Below are 13,050 nucleotides of genomic sequence, written 5' to 3'. Positions count from 1 at the left end.
CTGTCTCCATGGAAACGGTGAGAGGGTCTCATTAGGGTAGTACCAGAAAAATCTGTTTTGGAGGAACAAAACCCCTGACACAAAAGCTGAGACCGGCACCATTTTAAAAGAAGTTAAATGACAAAGAAAATTACAAAAAAAGAAAAAAAAAACCCCACAACAAAGGCTCGGTGGAGTTTTGCTTGCAAATCGAACAAAAGTCAAACTTCAAAAACAGAGGACAGTCGAGGACTGAGATTATTAAATGTATTTGCAAAGCTGCAAATTCAAAAATGACTCTTGACACAGACTATGAGCTTACTGTTGCACCAGACAAAGCTACTTTTCAAGGGTAATCTCTTACATATCACTGATAACGTTTGCCAACAGTTTCACAAGCATCCACATCATCTGCAGTATTTTGTCTGCGCGTCTCTTTCCTTCAGCCTCACAATGCATTTTTCCCACCCTTAAATTTTACACCTCATAATATTTTTACGCCCACGTACAGATGTAACTGGCACTAGCTATTTTTTTATACGAGACTGCGCTTTTCCTTCGAGGAACTTGTTTAGAAATTCATATTCTACTCAGCTGACACTTTAGAGCCTTACCCATTTCGCTTAAACGCTGGAAGGACAGCGTCAGCAATGTTTAATGCAGACGGAATAAACCCGTCGCTGGTTATTCACTCTGTGATTCGACGCCTTTAATTATTTTCAGATTAAAAAAAGGTGAAATCAAGAGGAGCGAATGACTGCCTGTTCAACGATAATGAATTACCAGCTATGCTTAAACCTGAAGTCATGTTTTTTTTCCCCCCTTTCCCTTATTAATATCATTTTCAGTGCATAGCAACATGTATTTTAATTCAGGAGTCAGTGTTGCTAAATAATGAACTAATGTTCAACTTGCACCGCATATTCCTGTTTTATCTCTGTGAAATGGCCTGGGGATGTAGCATAATGTAAAATAATGACAAAAGCATGCCAGAGGAGGATGCAAAGGGCCACAAAAAATGACTTAGAGTCATCACTTAGTTATTAAACATGTATCTTCCTTAATTTATGGACGTCAGGGGCAACTTTTCAACCAAAGTTCGATTTTTTCTTTTTGGGTGGGGAGAGGGCTTGTGAGTTAGAACTTAACTAATGTATCAAAAAATGTATTTGCCATTATGTTTCTAAAGCAGTAATGAAGTAAATCTTATTCAAAAGATAAAGGTAATGGAAGCTCATCCCTTGCTTTTAAATGAGATTTTTTTAAAAGCCAGGTCCAGCTGGGTACAAGGACTTTGAAGTTTATTTCCTTATTTTCTCCAGTCTTGAATACAAATGACCACAGTGGATTTTGGCTCTACTTTTCCATACTTAATGGCAATAGTGGTCATGTTTAGAGTCATCCCCATGTTTATTTTCTGTCATAAAACGGGATTAATCGATAAAAAGCAAGCGACAAGCTATTTCCTTATTTCAAATATTTTTAGTAAACGCTCAAAGTCTTTTTTACGACTCCTCATTAAAGACTTCTTTGTGCACCATCTTTCATCTTCTTGCCTCCATGTAAAATAACATCATTAATGTTAAACTGAAAGCGAGTGAGAGGGTGAAAACGTTTGCATTTTCTGCATCCGGCTCAGGAAGCTTACTCCAGCTGAGCGCGGAGCCGGGGAAAAGGGCCACGGCGTGCCTCGTGGAAAGCTGGGAATTAAGATGCATTATGCCAGGAAGAGAGGTCTTTATTTATGGGAGCATCCGGAATAGGCAGAAGGAAATATAGAAGCAATACCTGGGGAAAGTGCTAAATAGTGTGGGACCATTCCCAGGACAGGGATACTGCAGGAAAACCAGGGGAAGAGCTGGATGCGGCTAATGAGAGCAGCACTGGATCCAACATGTGGGGACTTTATGCAAATATGGCAAAACACCTGAATAAAATAAATGAAAAGCTAATGGCCGCGGTGGCCTTTCATCGCGTCACCATACACCTCTGAGCCGTGTCTTTTTCTATGCCAGCTGCCAACATGTGGGTACGACTACATGTTTTACCTCACAGGTGATATTAATTACAGTTCATTCCAAAGCAGTCACGCATGCGTCTCATTATCGACGCGCTACACACACCGTGGCTCGCCGGGGGAGCTGTGCAACAGAGAGGAAAGAGTATACATGTGTGCTCGTGTGTACATCTGCATTTTGTGTACACGTGGATAGGAGTTGTGTGTGCATTTGTCTCATGTGACTATTTCTGGAATCGGATGATGCAGTGTGAGTGTTTGGCAGGTATCCACTGATTTAACAGAGAGGGGTTAAAAAAAGAGAGAGAGAAAAGAGAGCCAAGTGAGATGGGGGCTGTGTGACAGGAGAGGTTCTCCACAGCGAAGGCAAAAGCAGGGGAAGGCGACGGTGAGACGAGCCCAAAAAAGAAAGAACCCTCTTCCAATTTGGAGACCTGCTCTTGTCTCCGTCTTTCTTTTTCTGTTTTTTTCTACATGCCTTTTGACATGGCCTTCACCCTTGTGTGTCGGCCCTGATGGCCTGCAATGTGCAGGGAGGAGGCGAGCTTGTTCTCCTCCACACACTCTCAGCCTCTCCTGAGAACACATGACAGAGAGCATCGAGCAAAGCAGCTCCAGCTTTCCTGAGTCAAATTCCCCAGGCTGCCAGGGCCCCGCCAAACCACCTCCTTGCTACCCCTTTTTTCACTGTCTCCACCAGACTATTTACGATCAGCAAAGAGACAGACAAAATATTTACTAATCTTCACACTTGAATGGTAAAGAGAGGGGGGGTTGAGGGAAGAAGTATAGTATAAGGCTTGACAGCAAATTAGTGCCCTGCCGTGACACATGCGGCGGTGTGGCTCGACAGGTCCCCCCTTTTTCCATTTTTATTATCATCCATGCTTGAATTATTCAGTGGCAGCCATTAGCATAACAGCATCCGTTTTATATTTAGCTCCCCCTATGTTGACTGTGTCAACATTTCACTCCAAATATCCTGCTAACATCCCTGACACGAGGAACGAGGCAGTGGTTAAGAACCAAGCGCAATTAATGACCATGAAGAAAAGAGAGAGAGTGTGGGGGGGAGGCTCAATTTCTTTTCTTGGTCTTTTAGTTTCAAAATCACAAGCCTAATGTCTTTTCACTCGCTATGAGGGTGAAAAAAACAAAAATGTCCGTAGTTTTGATTAGCATGGCAAACAAGCGGATCTTAATGGCATTTGCCAAAAAGAAACTGCCACACATTTCTAGATGTGCTGCAGCTATCACCCAGTCTCATTTGTCACCATTAGCTGTAATATGAAAGATCCCTCATCTCATCTTGGAGGTCTAATTTGTTGGCTTGCAATGGGAGCCGGACTGAGCAGACTGAAGCTACAGTGATGAAAGCACTCAATGCTCTTCTCCCTTACTGAGTGAAATTAAAACCTTTACATAGCAGTTAAAGTTGATCTGTATGAGTCACTCCATGGTGACATCTTTAGAGTAGATTTAATCGAATAGAATTTAATTTCTTTACATGATACTTGCAGGAAACGGGTCACCAAGAGTTGTGTGTGTGCGACTTATGTCCGCAATATGCTTGCGACTGGCATGTGATTCCATCTCGCCGCTGCTCCTCATCCCCACCAGCTGTACACTTTGACCTCCCACTCATCTTTGATCCACTGTCAAAAGAGCTTGCTCTCTGCTGTTGCTCAGCTTTGCAAACCTTCACTTCTTCTCACTCCAGATTTGGGCCCGAAGTCACTCAGTGCGAGCTTCTGACAATCTGTTTGAGGCAGCTCCTTGCTTAAGCCTTTAGAAGAGAGAAGAGAGCCATTTGTAATTTGTTCAAACCAGAACACCTTCCCGAGCGGCTGAGTGCATCACAATGCATGCAGTTTGTTAACTTAATTAGACTGCAAAAGGTTACAGAATCAGGGGAAATAAAGTTGTCAATTTGACAAAAAGGAAACATAGGGTCATAAAGCTGCACATTTATATATGTTAAAATCAGCATATTGATCAGATATATATTTGTCAATATATATGTGCTGAGCTCACAGTACATCAGTCATTTTAGAGAGTAGTCTGACCTCATGTCAAATAAAACTAAGTTTAGACTGTTTGCATGCAGAGTCTAATATGTGTTCCATCCCCTTCCCGTGTATCTGAAATAGTGTTTTTTTAAAAAGCATTAAAAAGAAGCCAAAAAAGGTTCCCAGGCACATTTTTAAAACAAAGGATTAAAAATTAAATGGAATAGCACCGGCAACCCTCGGGTTTGTTTCCCTACATAAATCACATTCGTGCATCTTCGTTTCACTCCATGTTTCCGGGTTATTTAAAATCAGGTGTTAAAATATAAATAAACTTATGAATCGGCGTGCTTTTTTCAAAGAAGAAAAACCCACAGACAGCAAATCTGACATGTGAACGCTAACAGCATAGAAAACGGCCTCTCCGTAAAACAAACAATTAAACCAAACCCTCCACGTCTGTAAGAGGGACTGTCACGCCGAGGCCTCTGAGCAAGCTTGGACAGCGCTGATACCCACTGATGTCACACTCATCCTCCAGTACACGGTGGCGAGTGTTTTCCCTTCTCCTTAGGACAAATACTATGTTTTTCTTTCGTTCTTTGAACTTCCTGAATTTGATTTACAGTGCAACTCGATGCTGGCGCAGGAACTGATTTTCGCTCCCTTCCTTTCTATCTGCATCAGCATAGAAAAGCACTGCATAAGGATTTTCACTTCCTGCAATCATGCTGCAATGTACACTAAAAAGTTTTCCTAAAAGAGGGGGAAAAAGCACTAAACTTTCCAACAGCTCTGTTATACTGTTACAGGATCTCTGTTTTCTGTGTCTGACGAAGTCGAAAATGCAGAACACAATTGGATTTTTTTATTCAGCACGCGAACTTTTGTGTTGTAAAATAAACAGAACAAGCAGCTTAACACTGACAGTCACATCCCGAACAGAGACTGAAGACGTGTCACCTGTGCTGGAGATTGAGGAGATGCATGTCACTGCTCCTCAGGCTGTGACACATGTCTTGTTGGGCCGGTAAAGTTCCCCCTTTGTCTCCCCTTCTCACTGTGTTTCACAGCCCGGGAAAGGAACATGCTCCCTTTCTATGCGCTCCACAGCCTCCTTGTTCTCTCCTCTCACTGTAACACTGCAGTATTTCAGCATACCAATAACACGGACTGTGGGGGATCCTCTCTTTCTCACTGTGCTGCCAACCACCCAGGTGTGACTGCATGTCAAGGAACAGTCTCACTACAGCCACAATTACACTCTCCTCCTGACTTTGCAATGCCAGCCTCTCTTATTAATTCACGACTCACAGATGTAGCCGTATATGTATGCGTTTGCTTCTATGTATGTTTCTATGTAGGAAGCATTCGTGTTCCTATAAAGTACAAGGACAAAAGTCAGTTTTACCATAGCAACACACAGAAAGATTAGGATGTGTGTGTGTATATCGGTGAGTACAGGTTTACTGGACAGAGAATTATGGGTTTAAATTAGAATGTTGATATAATTTAAGAGTATGATCCATTTTCAGCCCACAGCTGCACAAGGCGATTTTATTTGTCAATTGTTTTCTTATTCTTTTGTTATTTTTAATAAAGAAAAAACATAAAATCCATCTTCAAATCGCCTGCTGACAAAGTCAGCCAAAGTAGGAAGATCTGATGATACATTTTTTGAGGCAAAATGGGATTTTTTTAAGAGATGATTTCCTGGTTGAGACTGCTGTTCTCACCAGTAGGCGTCAGGTGATTGACAGAGTGTAGTATAATGTGCGCGCTGACATGAAAGCACTCATCTCAGTCACAACAGACTAACAATAAAACACAGATGAAATTATGACTTTATCTAGACTTTTTTTGTACAAAAAATGAATGACAGTCAAAAAATACACTGTTAAAAACGAAATCTGTAAAAAAACGGTAATGTCCTTATAATTATCTACCAGTGTGTTATCTTTGTTTTTACAGAAGAACATGAGCATTAAACCAGTAAATGAAAAAAGTCAATGTGTGGTTAAAAATTACTTGAATACAGCTGGAAAAAAAATAATGTGCAAAAATTCTTCATTTTAAAATTGTACATTTACTGTATTTTTATGTAATTAGTGTTTGTGAGGGGCAAACACTAATGAATGATAATGAATTATAACTAATTAATGCTTATTCTTCAAGTTAATTTGCCTAAATCACCATATTTAGACAGTAAGTTACTTTACAGTGTTGTTCTTGGTGTCATCATTTTATAATAAAACTGCACGTGTGTTGTCGGATAACAGCTGCCTCATTTAGTCATTTTTCCAATAGGAATTTATGGTCACTGGCGATTTAGAATTAAAATATAGTTTGGATCTGAGGCACAGTTTTCACCAGTCAATATTGAACTGCACTGACCTGCAGCACTTGTGCAATCCCCACCCTCTTCACACACAGGTCACAGTGCTGTCGGGTCAGAGCTGCTGTCGCTCTCATACTGCAGGTGTCATGGGCCTGCCGGGCACTGCAGGCCAGGGCAATTCAATATGCTAAAACTGTACGAGATGTACAGTGTGCAGGGAGCACAAACAAGGGTTTGTTTTAAATTGAGACTCTGCTTTATCAGAGCTGAAAATATTGGCTTGGCATGTACATGAATTCATGGAATAATACATTTCCCTTTCTTTTTGGTCGATTGGTGCTATGCCTGAAACACAGACCACCTGCAATCGCTGGGATTTGTTAAGCTGCTGGATGAGTAAAAATCACTCTTCAATTAAAGGAGTATTACCGGGAGAATTAGCTCTCCAGCCTTTTTTCATTCCACTATATTTGGTAGAACAAAAAGAACTAGAAACACGATAATGATGCTCAGCTTCTTTCCTTATCCTGGGAATTTCCCTTAAAGCAGGAGCAGGGAGGCAGTCACTGATTTGCTGAAGGGCACATCAGTAGAGTGGGATGCTTGCTCATGCAGAAGTGAAGGGTGGTCCCGGACTGCTCACCCATAATTTTTGAGTAAGGATAGGAGATTAAAAAGTTAAAAAAACAACAACGGGGGATGTCAAAATGCAAATGAGGGTGGACAGAAATCAGAAAGGGGAAGAGATGGGAGGTGGAGGGAGAGGTGGTGGTTTAGTCTGCTTGGTGGGAGATGTGCAGGGAGGGGGTGAGGTGGGGCGGTGGAAGTGAGGGTGTGGTGGGGGGTAGGGTGTCTGACATCGCCCCCACGGTCATAACAGCAAGGTCTGCATATGGGAGCAGCTGCCGTGCCCTCTGCTTCCTCCCTGGAAAATATGGCTGGAATATTAATTGCACTGCTAATTCTGCTTATCGCAGCTCTTCGTGATGCTAAGAAGGTCCAGCGAGCCCCGTTCACATACCTTTTAGCGATGATGATCTGTCTCGCCCAAGCAAGTTAGACTGCCTGAAAAAAATCAAAGCTTTTATCTGTGAAATGAGAAATATTTGGTGTATCTGACAAAAAAAAAAGCCACGTAAAGATCAGCTTGGTGATTCGGGGGAGTATTTAGCACATTGTTTCACAGTTGGCTCCCGTAAATGCTGAATTATCTAAACATAGCTGTTAAAAAAAAAAAGCGACTGCTCACTTTACTGATGCAATCTGTTTCAGCTTCTACCTTTGGCATCATCTCTGCTTCTGTCTCACATTGTCAACTGATTGTCTGACATGACATCAGCTTGATTGGCTGCAGCGCACTTATACAAGAGTTGGGCTAATTTGAAGTAAACTCTACACAAGCGGCTGAGTCGTTGTTTTGTGACCCTGTTTGTGTTGGATGAGTGCACCGTGCCTCTCTTGGGAGCAGCCTACAGGCATCCCACAGATCTGACACGCAGCTCCGCACACTCACAGAGACACCGAGAGAAAGGGAAAAAAGGAAAAAAATATATATACAGTTCCCCAAGAATCTTGGCTGAATATATTACAGAGATGTAAAAACTAACTTTATGATTTTTTTCTCTCACTCGATTTTTTTTTCTTTTTCCAAAGCTGCGGTCAAAATAAGTAAAGATTACACGCGTAATGTGCTCGAGAGCATGCCAAAGAGGGTTCAAGGTTTTTGAGATCTTAAATTTACACCGCGTGCATTTCAGATTCTTTTCACGACATGTCAGGTGCAAAATCTTACCGAAAAAAGAAAACCCCACAATCTAGCATTTTGTGAAAATTAAACTCCCCTTCTCGGTGGCAACACAAGAAAATCTCTGCAACATCAGAAAGCATTCAGGACCTCTGTGACTGTTCACACAAGGGCCTGCAAGGAATTTTGAGCTCCCTCCATCATATCACTGAAGCACCTCAGCGCTCAGTAGGACCTCTAACATGACAGAAAGAGCCGAAATGTCAAAAGAAGGATAGCAGGAGAGGTGTTGGCAAAAAAGAAGAGAGAGTGAGAGAGGGGCGGGTGTGTGGACCCTAGGGATCCCGGTGAGGAGTGGTATATGCTGGGGAGGGGCGGGTAGGTCAAAATCAGTGAGTGCGAGTTTAATCTGATATGAGTTCATTCATGTAGAGGAGCTGGAGAGCCATGCAGAGAAGCAACAGTGATCTGCACAAATTATACACCAGTGAGAGGAGAAGACAGACAGGGGGAGAATATGACGTGTGTGTGGAATTTAGATGATTTGTGACAGGCAAGGGAGACGAAGAAAAGAGGGTCCTTTGAAAACACGATCGCCGGACTCGCGTGCAGGTAAATGTGAGGTATATCCCAGTCGCTTAACCAAATAACACATTTAATGTATATCGAATGGGAGTATGGGATATCGGCAGAGTGAGAAAAGGAAGCGATGTGACAGAGGGAGATAAAAAGGTCTGAGCTTTGTGATCCATACAGGTGAAGATACAGTATCGCCTCCTCCTGCTTTTGCCCTCACCAAACAGCGAGGGTCACCCCTACTTTTCTATCTCCTTCCGCTCCAATGCATCCCCTCGTCATGCACTGTAATTAAAACCACAGGTGGGACCCGTAACACTGCCTGGCTGCTCCCAGCATGCAACAGGCACCATCTGGTTCAGAGAAGGGGTGTTTTTTTTTTCTCCAAACAGCCAGGGGTTAAAACATCAAAGGCTCAGAGCTTTGATCGGACCTCAGCGGAGTCTAGAGCACAGGGAATAGTATCCACTGTCTCTTGAATCTTTCTGCAACACAAAGCGTGAAATGGGAGCGCGAGCTCGAGCTTGTAAGCCACCAGGTCAGCTACCTGCCATTCCTACGGGGACCTTTTGCCATCACCTATACCTCCTTTCCGGATATCATGTTCTCCTAAAACGGCTGCCTGCAAACCTGTTAGAGAGGGGTCTCCAAAGACTCCCGCAGTGCTGATTACTTTTGCTTCGGTGCATGCTTTGCTAAAGCGAATATGCTCACTACACCTTGAAACATGGCAGAAGTCATAAGAAAACACGCACCGCTTGGGTCACAGCACATCACAGAGCTTTGAACATGATGAAATCTCGTGTATTTGTATGTTTTTCAAGGTTTAAGCCTCATTGCCGAAACTATGCAAACGTAATAATAACTTGCATATTTTTTTCATATATTTTTTTAAGGCTTGAAACAGAAACAGTGCAGATAAAGACGTTAAATTAATCTCGCCTTCGAATCGGTATCCGAAATGAGAAGTTACGAGGACAAACATCTTCTTCATTCTGTCAGCCAGTCTAATAGAGCTCTTAAACAAAGCATTATACAGATGTCTCCAGACATACGAGATGACAGGACAGTTTTGAATTATTCTCACTGACGGGAAGGTGTTACAGCACAGGATGAAAACGCTCATTTGAGAACAGCGCAGAGAAGGACCGAGTTTTACCTGGGGCGTTGGCAGATTGCAGATGTCTGCCTCTGTTCGCACCAGTATGCGTGCATGTGCCGCTCACGGAACAACCCCCCTGGTAGAGAAATTCACTTAAAGTTTGGTCTCTGAGGAACAATAAAGACCCCAAACAGCGTGCCCAAATTTAAGCCAGCGTGAAATCCCCCCGCTGCTCTTGGGTGGCTGGTTTGCCTACCCACCCCCCCAACATCTTTCAGTAATGTGACACAACGTTTCAGATGCCGCAATATAATTTGTGTTTTCATGTTAGTTTTATGTACCGTGAGGTTTGGAGCAACAGATTTCTGTGTGTGTCTCTGTGTGTGTGAGTCTGTGCACACGTGTGTGACTGAGTTAACTGAGTGTGTCCTGATTATCTGTTGCAGACAAGGGCCCAGAAGAGGAAGGCTTAGAGCTGACTGGAAACATGATGAGCACTGGCGCATTGTATAGCATAAACCTTTAATAGCTCTAGTTATTGAAAAGACTAGGGCAAAGCGGGAGTGGCTTGTGCTGCAATTTAGCAGTAATGATGCATGATGAAAGAAGGTGGCAACAGGATAAAAGCCGGTTTACACAAATGATACAAATACCAACAAAATATAAATCTAACCCACAATAATATTAGGCTCAACTAAACACAGCTATGAAGGAGTGAAAAAGCAGCCTGGCCATGCTATTGTCTTTTTCTTAATCACAATACTAGCTTCACAGTAGGTTAACATGGATCACCAGGTAGTGATGGTTGCATCCCTAGCTTGCAACTTTAAACATCAGCCACAGGTAGGGTCCTGTCCTGTTTTAGACGGGACCTCCTGTATAATGAGCAAAATTGGTTGGCAATTCCCTTATTCTACCTTAAATGTCCCGTATAGTGACCGTTACCTGCAATACCATTTTCTGACCAACAGATGGCACTCTTAGAAATACCAAATTTGATTTGACTAGAGGTGTATGAGGCGAGTGTTTCCAGTCCCAGCAGTCAGTGACGCCTGTCACGGACACCAGATGTGAGGAGTGATACGTGATTCGTAAAAATAAGGTTCCGTTTGCTTCGTGTAGTATAATCTGAAAACAAACGGATATGGATAAACCTGCCAAAAAGAAAAGACTGTGTAGCTACAACAAACAATGGGAAGAAAAGCATACCTGGTTCAACCCGTCAGCAATGAGTCAACTAAAGCATTCTGCAGTTTGTGAGTTTTCGATTGGCCGGTGAGGTGACAACGACTTAACCCAGAATTAGCATATTAGCTATAATGCACGAGAAAGCTACACGCGCTAAAGGTGCTAGATGGCAGACAACAATAAAACAGTTGCAAGTGAGGCATCATATGTGTACCACACTGTTAAACATGTTCGGGACATTTTGACTGATCTATATCACAGATGTTTATGAGCAAGTCTGCAGATTCCAGATGAAAATGTTCCAGCGGAAAAAGGACAACTTCTTTGAATACCAGAACAACTGATGGACAAACAAATACCAGCTCAAAGGCTCAAGCTGCAACAAGAGTTGGTGAAGTTTCTTACAAGTGGTTTGACTTTTACCAGCAAATCAAATAGTAAGACTTTAATCGACTGGCCAGAGCATTTCTTAACCAGTGAGTCAAGCTAACTATGTTAGTAATGCAATAAAGCTAGCATGTGATGAGCAGTTTTAACTATTGCTGTTAGTCTACCACCATTTTTGTGAAATAATGACTACAAAACTAGTGCCATTAATTAAATACAAAGTTTGCGCTGAATAAATTTGCTGTATATTGCTGTGTTTAAAGAGTAAAAGGGATATACTGAATACCTAAGCAAGGAGACTACCTTTGCAAAGGCGAAAATCTGTTTAATATGCAAGTGAAAAAAAAACTTGCAGTTCAGCCTCAGGAATTCTGAATTATGAAAAGCAAGCTACACCTGTGGGATATCTGAGAAAATTATTTAGAAATAGCAAGCTTTTCAGATTCACCTAGCACTTAGAGCATACGTATATGGAGAGTGAGGGCCACTATTACCTTTTATGTGATCACTGACCTTGATCCAGATCTCTTTGTGGAGTGGGGCCTATTCTCTCTGGTATTTCAGGGGAAGAGTAAAAGTGACACATTCAACGGCACACTATCCATTAAGGCCAGGAGCAGCAGGGGTATTTTTATCAAAATGCAGCGCTTATTGATGGATTGAGATTCATGTCTCGCAGTTCAGATATGATAACCCACACTACTTGGCCTTCAGTTCACATCTCTTTTTGCCTTGCGATTCATTCCTCTCCCTCTCTTCACTTGTTCTCCCTCACACTTTCATCCTCACTCCATCATCCCCATCTGTTCTTTACCCCATGTGTCATATCGCTCTCTCTCCCCCCCACCCCGCCTATCTCCACCTCCCTCATCGCTTGCTATTCTCCCCTCTCTCTCTCTCCCATGTGTCTCCACCATTTCTTCACCTCTCCTTCCGTGCTCAGCGAGAAACCGTTGGAACTAGCAGCTCCAGAATTCTGATCAGCCACTTTATGGTCTAAGAAGCCTCGCCAAACTGCCTTTCCGATTAATCAATACTTCCAATGGCTGTGGTTAACATCTGTAACCTCTGCATTACATGGAGGGAAATGTTCAGTCCTGGAGCAGAATAGCAAACATCTAACTTATCCTGGCTACAGCCAAATCCTGCTTATTGCAAAACATTTTACCTACTGAGCAGATAAGTTCTCCGAGATAAGAAACACGGAGGTCCCTCTCGCTCTATCTTTCCGTTCTCTCGTTCATTTTGAGTGAGTGAACAAGTGAGTGAGTGAAGGAGTGAGTGAATGCTGATTTTTTTTAAAAAAAGCGTACCTGTGGGCTGTTTTTGTATCCGCTCCAGCTCCATGGTTGCCATATGGATACGTAAGGAAAACGAGGTACACTTAGATGCTGTGATAGAGGTAAATGAAATTCAAACTCAAGTATCTAGGTCATTTGTAAGGCCCAAAGCAACTTCTCCTTCCCTCCCTGCCTGCCTTTCCCGTGTGTTGCTTGAGTCTGTGGAACATCAAGGAGATGAAAACACGCCACATCCTGTCTATGCAACAGCTCACACAAGAACTGTGTGCTGCAAGCATGCCAGCATGGCCTTTGGAGTTTCTTTTGACAGGTTATATAGATAGAATAAGCTATTATTGTATTATTGCACTATTGCATCAATGTACATCTACTGGGATGAACCACACAAGCGAATCAAACGAAGTTTCTC

Source organism: Neolamprologus brichardi, chromosome 9 (genome assembly GCF_056152115.1).
Source record: "Neolamprologus brichardi isolate AB-2024 chromosome 9, ASM5615211v1, whole genome shotgun sequence".
Classification (NCBI taxonomy): domain Eukaryota; kingdom Metazoa; phylum Chordata; class Actinopteri; order Cichliformes; family Cichlidae; genus Neolamprologus; species Neolamprologus brichardi.
The sequence above is the reverse complement of the archived record's forward strand: the minus strand, read 5'-3'. Positions refer to the sequence as shown.